Consider the following 10592-nt stretch of genomic DNA (forward strand, 5'->3'; position numbering starts at 1 on the left):
TGCACAAGCATAAGCAAGAGACATTTATTTGCTGAAAAAAAAACAGCGGCCGAACTAAATACACTAAATATCACATGTCTTCGATGGCACGTGTCCGTACAGCATCAAAGAAAGACTGTGTCCGAGGTCCGACATCTTGGATGAGACCGCCGCTCTCAGAAGCGCCATTGGATGGCACGACCGCTCTCCCCCGTCGGCACCCGCGGATTCGCAGGAAGCCGCATGAGACGGCACGTGCGTGCGGTGCCACGTGGGGAGTGCTGCGCTGTGGACCCCTGTGACCACGTGACGAGCGGCCTGCTCGGGGAGCTAGAGCAACGCGGGAAGGCGACGACGCCGAGGAAATGGAACCGCCGCCCTTGTATTAATTAAATTATGATACGGCGGTGAATCCTTGGACCCCACCGGCTATAGCCGGTTGCCCGAAATCCGAGGGTTATAAAGTCGCCTACGCAGGCGAAGGTGCTCGCGGAGTTCATCCTTATTTTTATTTTTATATTTTTCCCTCTCTGTTTTTCTCTTTTTCATGTTCTAATCTGTATCTCCGAGGGAACGGGGGGCAGTCTCGTCGCTGCCCCAGAGGAGCTCTGGAGTCTGGACCCTCCCCCTTGTCGTCCCTCTCCTCATCTCATTCTCCCCACTGTCAGCCAGGGTTTCGATACGGTACGCTTCGCTCTTTCCCCTTCTGTTCTTCTCTTCATAGATCTGGGCCGCCGAACCCTGAATTTCCTTCGATTTTTAGGGTTCTTGGCTGTTCTCTTCTGTTAGCGTGGTGGTGGGATTCGGTTGCATGCTTATTTGTCTGGCACCTTTTAGGAATTCATGATCTTTTTCATTTGCTTCTGCTTTAATTGGAAGGAAAGTTATGAGCTGTGTTTATGATCTGTTTAGGGTTCTTTTGGGGTCAAATTCGTGTTGGTGTTGCAGGATCCAAATTAAATTGCTGATTTGCTGAGATTTTAGGGTCTCTTCTTCTCATCTTGAACGGTGTTCATTTCGATTTTGGTGAAGTTACAACTTCGCATGCTATTATGCTAGTTTTTTCAGAGGTTCTTGATGCATTAGAAGGGTTTTAGCGAACCATATATCTATCTATCTATCTATCTATCTATATATCTATATATCAATTTTCAGGTTTTGGGCTGTTTTAGATGTGCATATAAGGAGAATTTCGAGGGGAAGTTGATATTATTAGTGGTTGGGTTAATTAGACGGCCGGAGGTGACCTCGAAACTAGGTTGGAGTAGAAGTTCTTACAGGTCCAGGGTTATGGATCGTCGTGTTAGAGAGTTGTCCGGCATGATGAATGGGTTGACGTATGGTGATTCTTGCTTCAGTCAGAACACCACAAATGGTTCTAGATTAGAACAGTTGCAGCCCTTCTTGTATCATAGTAGCCATATGAACTTCCCCCAAATGTTATCTGGTACCACCAACCCTATAAACCCAAATGACAATCCTTCATCTGCTCATCATACAACTCCCGGGGGGGATAGCCCAGAAGATTGTGAGATCTTCTCGGATGTAGCCCTCAACTACATAAGTCGGATGCTCATGGAAGAGGACATAGATGAGAAGGTCAATAGCTATCAGGAAGAGTCGGCCCTTCAAGCTGCAGAGAAACCCTTCTATGAGATCCTTGGTCAGACGTATCCACCTTCACCTGATCAGCCGCCGCTCGATTCGCAACGCAGCATAGAGAGCCCTGACGAGAGCAGCAACAGTAACTACGGGAACTCCAGCAGCGGTGGTAATAGCAGCAGGGTGGTGGATAATGGCTGGGCCCCTGATTTTCATGGGTACCAGCAATCACAATCTTTCACTGTCTCCCTCGATCACACTTCCCAATCTCCATTGAGCTCCTCCAGTAGTGTTGGTAATGCTGTTGAAGCAGTGGAAGAGGCCCTGATCAGCGGTAGTAGGCTTCCTGATCTGCTGATCGAAAGCCTGCCCGCCTGGCAGTTCAGGAGAGGAGTTGAAGAGGCACGCAAGTTCCTTCCTAGCAATGCTCGGCTGAAGATCGACAGAGAAGCCGATGGGGTTTCATTACCTCAAAAGCCGAGAAATGCTGGTAGATTGGTCGATGTCAAGGCAGAGGAGGAGGAGACAGAATATCCCGTTTACGGGTCCAGAGGTCGAAAGAATCTGCACCGTGAAGACTTGGATCTGGAGGAGGGGAGGAGCAACAAACAGTCGGCTGTTTATTCTGAGGACACTATTCGGTCTGAAATGTTTGACATGGTTTTGCTTTGTCAAGGGGACAAGAGTTTGAAAAAGATATCGGATCTACGAGAAGCAATGCAGAACGAAGCAAACAAGAATTCGCAGAATGGTCATGCTAAAGGATCAGGTGGTGGGAAGGCACGAGGGAAGAAGCAAAGTAAGAAAGAAGTGGTTGATCTTAGAACCATACTGATACATTGTTCTCAAGCAGTGGCAACTGATGACCGCCGGACTGCCGGCGAACTACTAAAACAGATTAGACAGCACTCTTCACCAAATGGAGATGGAACTCAAAGGTTGGCATATTGCTTTGCAGATGGACTTGAGGCCCGCTTGGCTGGCACCGGTAGTCAGATCTATCATACCCTTGTAGCAAAGCGAACAACTGCTACCGATATATTGAAAGCTTACCATCTCTATCTTGCAGCATGCCCTTTCAAGATGGTTTCGCACTTCTTTTCTCATCAGACAATCCTGAATGTTGCAGAGAAGGCATCGAGGGTGCACATCATAGATTTCGGCATTTATTTTGGCTTCCAGTGGCCGTGCCTCATCCAACGCCTTGCTGCCAGGGCTCAAGGCCCCCCAAAGCTTCGGATCACCGGCATCGATTCGCCTCAGCCTGGGTTCCGCCCTACAGAACGAATCGAAGAGTCGGGGAGGCGGCTATCAGATTATGCCAAAAGCTTTAACGTTCCTTTTGAGTACCAAGGCATTGCATCAAAATGGGAGAACATTCGTGTGGAGGATCTCAAAATTGACAGAGATGAGGTGCTTATTGTCAACTGCTTTTACCGCTTCAGGAATCTCGTGGACGAGACCGTCGTCGTCGACAGCCCAAGGAATAAAGTCATCAACACTATAAGAAAGATGAGCCCGGATGTTTTCATCCATGGAGTCGTGAATGGATCCTACAGTGCTCCCTTCTTTGTAACACGCTTCCGCGAGGCTCTGTTTCACTACTCTGCGTTGTTCGACATGCTTGAAACCAATGTGCCGCGGGAGAATGAACAGAGGTTGCTGATTGAAAGGGATCTCTTTGGACGGGAGGCTCTTAATGTGATAGCATGTGAGGGCTCAGAAAGGGTAGAGAGACCAGAGACTTACAAGCAGTGGCAGGTGAGGAATCTGAGGGCCGGGTTCATGCAGCTTCCCCTGAATCCGGACATCATGAAGAAAGCAAAGGATAAAGTGAAAACCAGTTATCACAAGGATTTTCTTATAGATGAAGACAGCCGATGGCTGTTGCAGGGCTGGAAGGGGAGAATCATCTATGCACTGTCCACATGGAGGCCTAACGAATCCTAGTCTATTGCCTGAAAATCCTCCAACCCCTACATGCGTTAAGCAATGGTGCCTTGCTTTCTCCTGCCTTGGGACCTTGATTTGTCTCAACTGATTATAAGGTGCGTTACCTTTTTTTTTCCCCCAAGGTTCGGGGCCTTCATAACTTCTATTTTTAAATGTGATTATTGACTGACTCCATGATGAATGACTTGTGGTGGTGCAGATGTCGTGGACCTGACGTTTTTGAAGGAAGGAGGTATACAAGGTCCGTGTATATTGGCAGCTGGAACTCGTCAAGACTGCACTGGTTAAGGTTGACCAAGGTCTTGTGAAGGACCCAAAGTAGGAGCCATAGAATATCAGAGAAGCAATAGGAAAAAATAATGCGTTCTCTGCTGCGGTCTTCCAACGCAGGGAGAATATGCTTTATCTTGTAGTAGTAGGTCGGGTTTGTAAGAAGTTACGTTAATAGCTTTGACAAGTGGTAGCAAGAAATATAGGTGCTCAAGAGTCTATGTTTCTTTCTCATCAGGCTTTTCTCAACATGTATCATCTTCTTTCAACTTTCTAGCTGGTGCAACCCTCATTTATTCAAGCGTGCAATGTATGATGTATCCCGGCCTGTCTATATAAACCACTCTAGTTGATGTCCTCTAAGCTCAACCCTCTGCATTATTCTTTTACAGATTAAATCTGCGTCCCGCTGATGCTTGACCTGTGTGTATGTTGGCATCTTCGTGTCAAACTCTCCAGCATATTCTGGTACAGTTGGTTGAAATAAATAATGACAGACCTTGACATTTCAGCATGGGCTTTCAGATTGATTTCTTAATGTAATGTTATTAAGGTCCTTAAACATGATAGACTTCATTGATTAGAAAATTTTTTACTGTCCTGCTACGAGCCTGGGTTTTGGATTTTCCTTGGAGCAAGAAGCTTGCCGTCGCACTCTTCTTGTGCCTCAGCTAGAGGTCTTCCCACCTGCCATTTTAGCTTCGGCGAGTACCACCCGCAATGGTGCTGCGGATTGCCCACCAAATGTGAGCAGTTATGTAGAGATGGTTCAGTTCAGTCACCATCATCATCTAGTGATGCAGAGAATGGAAGCCAGATGAGTGTCACCAACATCTACATGAGCAACTGCACCGCAGAAAAGATATTGGTGTCCACCTCGCCTAATTCTTTAATGCAAGGTTCAAGTGTACAATTACCTTATCCCTCCCATAATCTGCTGTCTAAATAGTAGCCAATTATTAACCTCTTTGCTCAGCCATTTGTCGCATTGGGAAACTTTTCAACTTGCGTGTTGGATGGAGATGCTTGTTGTCTTCTAGAATCGGGCAAAAGGGAAAAATTCCGGAAAAAAAAGGAAACAAAATAAACAACGATGGGAGTCATCATCCACTACAACAATGACAGCACTCTCGTAGTCCTTTACAACCAAAAACAGATTGAGATATTATCATGTCTGAGGCAATCCTGAAAGCGCGCACGAGGAAGATGACATAAACCGGGGTGGACATGCTCGCGGCTCACCACTTACATGCATGCTACAGCACAAAGGCATTTCACGTTGGCAATTTTTCAAGCAAGCGACGTACATATCATGACAACACCAAAAAGGAAAGAATAGCAAAACGAAAATGTACGCATCATGATAATGAAGCAAGCACTGGGGGATTATTTAATTGTGAACCAAGGAGGCTGCTATCTAGAAATATGCTCGGCATCTCAGGTGGTTTTAATGGTAGTCCTTGGTTCACGTTCCTTGCAAGCCTCTGGCATCGTGTCGCCTGATCAGGATCTCTTTAGCCAACTAAGGACAGATCTTCACTAAGTTTAGACACAAGTCACAAGATAGATACCAAGTGCGGCATGATTCACAAATAAGCATTCAATTGTTACCTGATCTCCCAACTTTAGGTTCATAAAAATATAAGCGTGATAATGTTTCATCGCCTTATCCGTGCATTATGCAGTCGACAAGAAGTTTGTTTGCATGCGGAAAGAGCTAAGCTACCTTATCCAAACCTGCTGTAATGAATGGATGAGAAACAGGGGGTAATGTCATATTTGATCAAAAAGAAATATTCGCATGCAAGTAACTTTGGCACAAACGACAGGCCTGAAATGTTATGTCAATATTCTCAGGCCAAATTCAAATCCCTGATTTAACCCATATTTATTTTGTATCTATTTCTTCTGTTTCTCTACATGGCAAGATGCGGACTAAGAAATCTTAGAATCAATACCGTTGAAAAATATTTTTCAGAAAATACAATAAGAAAAAGACCTTCCAGAGTCGCAGAAATTTTTGGAACCATCAGCGGGAAAAGAACCAAGTCCGCGACAGAAGGATCTTGGTGCGAGTGGAAGATTACTTCATAGCATTTATTGAGACATGGCCATTTGTAGAACAGATTTTGGTAAGCAAGTTACAACCATCTATACAGTATACAGCAGTATGAGAACACAAACCTGCTTTCCTTTTGGCACCTATGTGTACTGGTTTTCAGATGGACCTCCCTTGCCAAATACTATGGGTTGCCTCCAGAACCACCTGCAACTTGAGAAACAAGACAAAAGTTTAGGTATATGACTAACATCATGATGCATACTCAATCCATCTACTGGGATTAACAAGTAGCAGTTTTCAGACCTTTAACAGAGAAAATCATAACCACAAAAGCAGTTGCAACATGAAAGATTTTAACCTTCTTTTTTAAAAAAATGCTTGGCCTGATAATCAGAGAAATCAGCCTTCTGGCTTTTCACCATCTCATAATTATTGTCAATTTAATCACATGTTGATAAGAAGCTCCTAACGGGCAATATGCTGATTTACATTTGTGAAATTTGCAAAACCAGAGATATGTTAAAGAAAAGCCCTCCAATTCTAGCATATACCTTCCTTTTACATTTTTCACTTTTAAATAAAAATACGAGATTGAATGAAAAGATCAACTATCAAAACAACAATTTAATTATATTTCCAAGCATGCAGTTACCCATGACTAATACTAAATAAATGACAGGTTATTTATGCTAATGTTCCAAGCATGCAGTCAAACTTGAAATGAGGAAATTACCAGCAGGATTGCAACATCATAGAAACCAAACTATCAAGATCATACCCTCAATGGTACTGTATTATTTGCATGACTCCATTGAATCTCAGCCCATATTGCGATGTACCAATCCCATTAACAAAGTATACAATAACAGGCAAATGAGGATTAAGCATGAATGTAGTAATTGGAGAAGACATAATATTCTAGCTTATATCATGTTCTAGGAAAATTAAAATGATAAAAAAGGATATTACCCAGTTATGGTCCTAGCGGTCCAGGGCCAGGGGCAAAATGCGGATAGTCTTAACCTTTAACCTTTAGCATTTGTTTGCACAAACTGGCTATCTCAAGATTGAACTTGCACCATTGCGCTTGTCGGCCCAAACTTTTTACCATTACACCAAGCAATGACCCTGAAATATAAAGAAAAGAAATATAACATAGCTGTGCAGGATTTCAGCACATAGAAATGTAGCTCCCACACTCGAATATCTCACTTTTCTCTTTTCATAAAATGTTTGATAAATGGGGCCTTCAGCAGAAGATCAAAACGCCAGGACTTTTATAGGAAAAGAATAATAAAAAAAAGAATAGGTGAATAGCAGCAAAACAGAATAACAGGGAAAATTCATCTGAGAAGAGTTAAGAGTAGGAGAAATTGACCTTAAGTTTCTCAGAAGTAGCATGGATCTATGAGCAGAAGTGCAATCTGGGTTTCAAATAGAAACAAAAAAGTCCTCTTTGCTTAGTTGTTCAGAGACTTCAGAGATAAAATTTGGGAGAGAGAGAAGGTCCCTTGATCTGGCATGACAGAGATGACAGCTGGATGGCAGGAGCAGAAATAGGCCTTGAGATAGAGACTTTGGAACTGAATATTGTACTGCATTGAGAAATGGTTTTTATGGATTCTGTCCCATCTGGGCTACGTTTAAAGCCAGAGGACTGAGAAGCTCATATTTGTGACTCATGAGTGCAATTGCGTATACACCAAAACCAAAAACTAAGACACTATAGAAGAATAGAAGAACCTTTTAACAATTCAACTCCAACAAACATTTTCTTAGTTCATCTCCTCAGGCTTTGCCAGATAATGGACCATGAGATATAGCAAACTGAATTTACCTAAAGAATAAGTCAAGCCCAGCTCTATGTGGAATGAGCCCTCACAATATTGATCTACTCAGATAAAGTTATGAAATCCTACCTACTACTTATCCAAGCGAAAAAGAAAAGTGCAGAAAAACGACAACTATGCACACCTCCAGAGAACATTTACAACCAATCAGATAGAAGAGAGCTCTTAGGCATAGATGAAGTCTAAGCATCAAAGAGTAGCCAAGAGCACCTCAACTGAACCATCCGAATTTTTCAACAAATTGTAACCATCACATGAAACAACTTCAAGAGATAGACTGCCAACCCACCAAGGATTATGTATGCGATAGATCCCATCCTGAGGGCTCGATTGCGGAAGGATATATCGTTAAATATTGTTTGACATTTTATTCAAGATATCTTGAAGGTGTTTGGGTGGTGGGGGGAGGGAATAAGGAGAGAAAAATACATTGAACTAAATCCAACCATATAGGAGGTGAAAAGGGACCTTTTGAAGCTTAGCTTAACCACCCTGCAGAAGAAGAAAAAGTGGAGGAAGAAGCTGTGGAGATTCTGCTGGCTATGGAACTCCCGTGATCTAGTACAAGAAGGTTTCAAGACTTACCAAAGGTGTCAATAAAGGAATGTATGCTTAAGAATGCAAGATCATTAGATTTTAGATTATGTTATAGAAACAAATTTGTCATTATTTAGTCTTTCGCTTTGTTTATTTTGGTTTTATTTTAGTTTGAGCTATCTATGAATTCTAGGCTTGAGGGACTTGATTAAAATTTCAGAGACCTTATTGCAATTGTTTTTGTTAGAAGAGCCTTTTTAATAAAAGCACTACTTTTATGTTATAAATAGTGGTCAACCCTCGTGTTTTTTATTATGATGGTTGAAAAAGACCGCTGTTCCTTTTTTCTTCTTCTTGCGTATGTTGCAAGACCTCCTCCAGAGCAAGTCTGGTAGCTATCCCTTCTCCATCTCTCCTTCTTCTACTTCTTCCTCTTTTAGATCTGCATCTCTTCTTTATTCTTTACGGTCTATTTGTTCCTCTATTGCTGCTGTGATTTAATCTGAAGCAAAAACTCCAATAGTTCCTCGCATCTTGAAGCTCTAAAAATAGCTACAACTTCCCTTCCACATCTGGTAATTCTAGGAACCCTCACAGCCTTTCATTGCATCCAGATCTTGGCTCTCGAATGCTTGCCCCTGCAGAGCGTATAAATTTCTGAAACACATTTGATAGCATCAGAAAATGATTTTGCTGCTATTCTTTGGTTATATCTTTTCATAGATTTGTCCAGAAACTCTGATCCAAACCAATCCCTTGCAGCCTTAATCACAATATATTGTTTTGCTGTGATATCAACCCTAAGCCAGTCTTCCATCTATATTGTTACAACACTACCGCTCTCCTATTGCCTAAGGAAAGTCACGGCATAGTTGATTACTAAGTCTTCAGCATGAGGTTGTTTGGGAATGCGGGATTGTTGCGTAGACTCATATCAGGGTACATAGGAGCATTAAAGGAAGTGGATACGCTCATAGCATAGCAACTAGCTTGAAACTTTTGCAAACATTCTGAAATCTGTATAGTTATACCCTCTTATAAGTTTTAATTTCTGATTTGATCGCAGCTGAATGCCATATTTGTTGCTTACATACTTTACATCATTCCTAGGCTTAGTTTAGAAGACTATTTACGTCCTGCTGCATTAATATTTCTGTTCTTAACTAGATCGTGCATTTTTTCACAAGGAATATACAGTCTCCTATATTTAAAGTTTGTCCTAGGTTTAGCTTTCAGATTTATTCATATTGCTTGGTGTTTTACATTGGAATCATATTAGGACAAACATTTAGAGCCTTTCTTTTGTTGGGAAAAATGACTCTCCACAAGTGTAGATCAATAAAGAGAACAAAAACAAAACAAGAACACAAGAGATTTTTACGTGGTTCCCTCAATTGAGGTACGTCCACGGGACCGAGGTCCAATTTCACTAACTTTGCAGGATTACAAAGTGTTTACAAGAGACACAAATGTCTCACAAAATGACAAGGGATTTGTAGGCCAAAATGAAGCTTTTGACAAAGGAGGAAGTAGCTACACAAAAGCTCCAAAACAAAAGAGTGAAAGGTTGCTGGAAAAAACTGAAGAGAATAGGCACCAAGCTCTTCAAGTCACCGAAGAGACACCAAAATGCAGTCCAAGTAATAGCTTTAAATTCCAGCACACTAATCTGAATTTTTCCACTCCTATTAGCCCTTTGGAATCCCAAAAACCAGCTTCCAAAGAAGCACCAATGTTCCCCAAGTTTGCCTTGAAACAAGTAGTCAAAGAAGCTTCAATTACCCAAGCAAACATTGAATAACCAAGTGTCTTCCCAACAAATTTGAAGACAACATATCTCACAACTTCCAAGCATAATTAAATGCATAAGGAGGGATGCCCAACAATTCTCCCCCTCCCGACTTATGAGGAGAAATCAACCATTCCTGCCGAAGCTCTACACTTCTCATGCTTGTCTTTAGACAAGGCTTTAGTCATCATATCTGAACTATTATCATCTGTGTGAATCTTCTCAAGTTGCAATGCCTTTGAATTCAACACATCACGAATCCAATGGTATCTAATATCAATATATTTGACCTGGAATGGAAAGTAGCATTCTTGCTCAAATGAATAGCACTTTGACTATCACAAAAGAGAACATACTTCTCTTGCTTCAAGCCCAATTCTTGTAAGAATTGTTTCAACCAAAGTACCTCCTTGCATGCTTCCGCAATGGCAATGAGTTCAGCCTCTGTAGTTGATAAGGCAACACACTTTTGTAATTTAGATTGCCATGAAATAGCTCCCCCTGCAAAAGTCATCAAGTAACCTGAAGTGGACTTCCTAGAATCAATGTC

At 42.1% G+C, this 10592-nt stretch overlaps 1 long non-coding RNA gene and 1 pseudogene across 6 annotated transcripts; one reads left to right on the plus strand and one right to left on the minus strand.

Moving 5' to 3' along the window:
* The first annotated feature begins 467 nt into the window (after positions 1-467).
* On the plus strand, positions 468-4167 carry LOC103714321 (scarecrow-like protein 9 pseudogene; annotated as a pseudogene). Of its 2 annotated transcripts, none has more exons than XR_015974245.2 (3): positions 468-663; positions 892-3629; positions 3734-4167. The product of XR_015974245.2 is annotated as a scarecrow-like protein 9 pseudogene, transcript variant X1 (transcript). The 2 variants fall into 2 exon arrangements; XR_015974246.2 differs by having other exon boundaries at positions 1135-3629.
* A 704-nt stretch (positions 4168-4871) lies between these two features.
* LOC113463219 (uncharacterized) lies at positions 4872-7365 on the minus strand. 4 transcript variants are annotated; one of them, XR_003387085.4, is made up of 4 exons: positions 7245-7365; positions 6836-6994; positions 5989-6070; positions 4872-5541 (listed from the first exon to the last, which is right to left on the minus strand). It is a non-coding gene; the product is annotated as an uncharacterized LOC113463219 (long non-coding RNA). The 4 variants fall into 4 exon arrangements; XR_015974247.2 differs by having other exon boundaries at positions 4872-5544; XR_016398819.1 differs by having other exon boundaries at positions 5989-6994.
* Between the last annotated feature and the right edge of the window lie 3227 nt (positions 7366-10592).

Source organism: Phoenix dactylifera, chromosome 17, assembly GCF_051530095.1.
Source record: "Phoenix dactylifera cultivar Ajwa chromosome 17, Ajwa_hap1_PhDact_Kaust_v1.1, whole genome shotgun sequence".
Taxonomy (NCBI): Eukaryota; Viridiplantae; Streptophyta; class Magnoliopsida; order Arecales; family Arecaceae; genus Phoenix; species Phoenix dactylifera.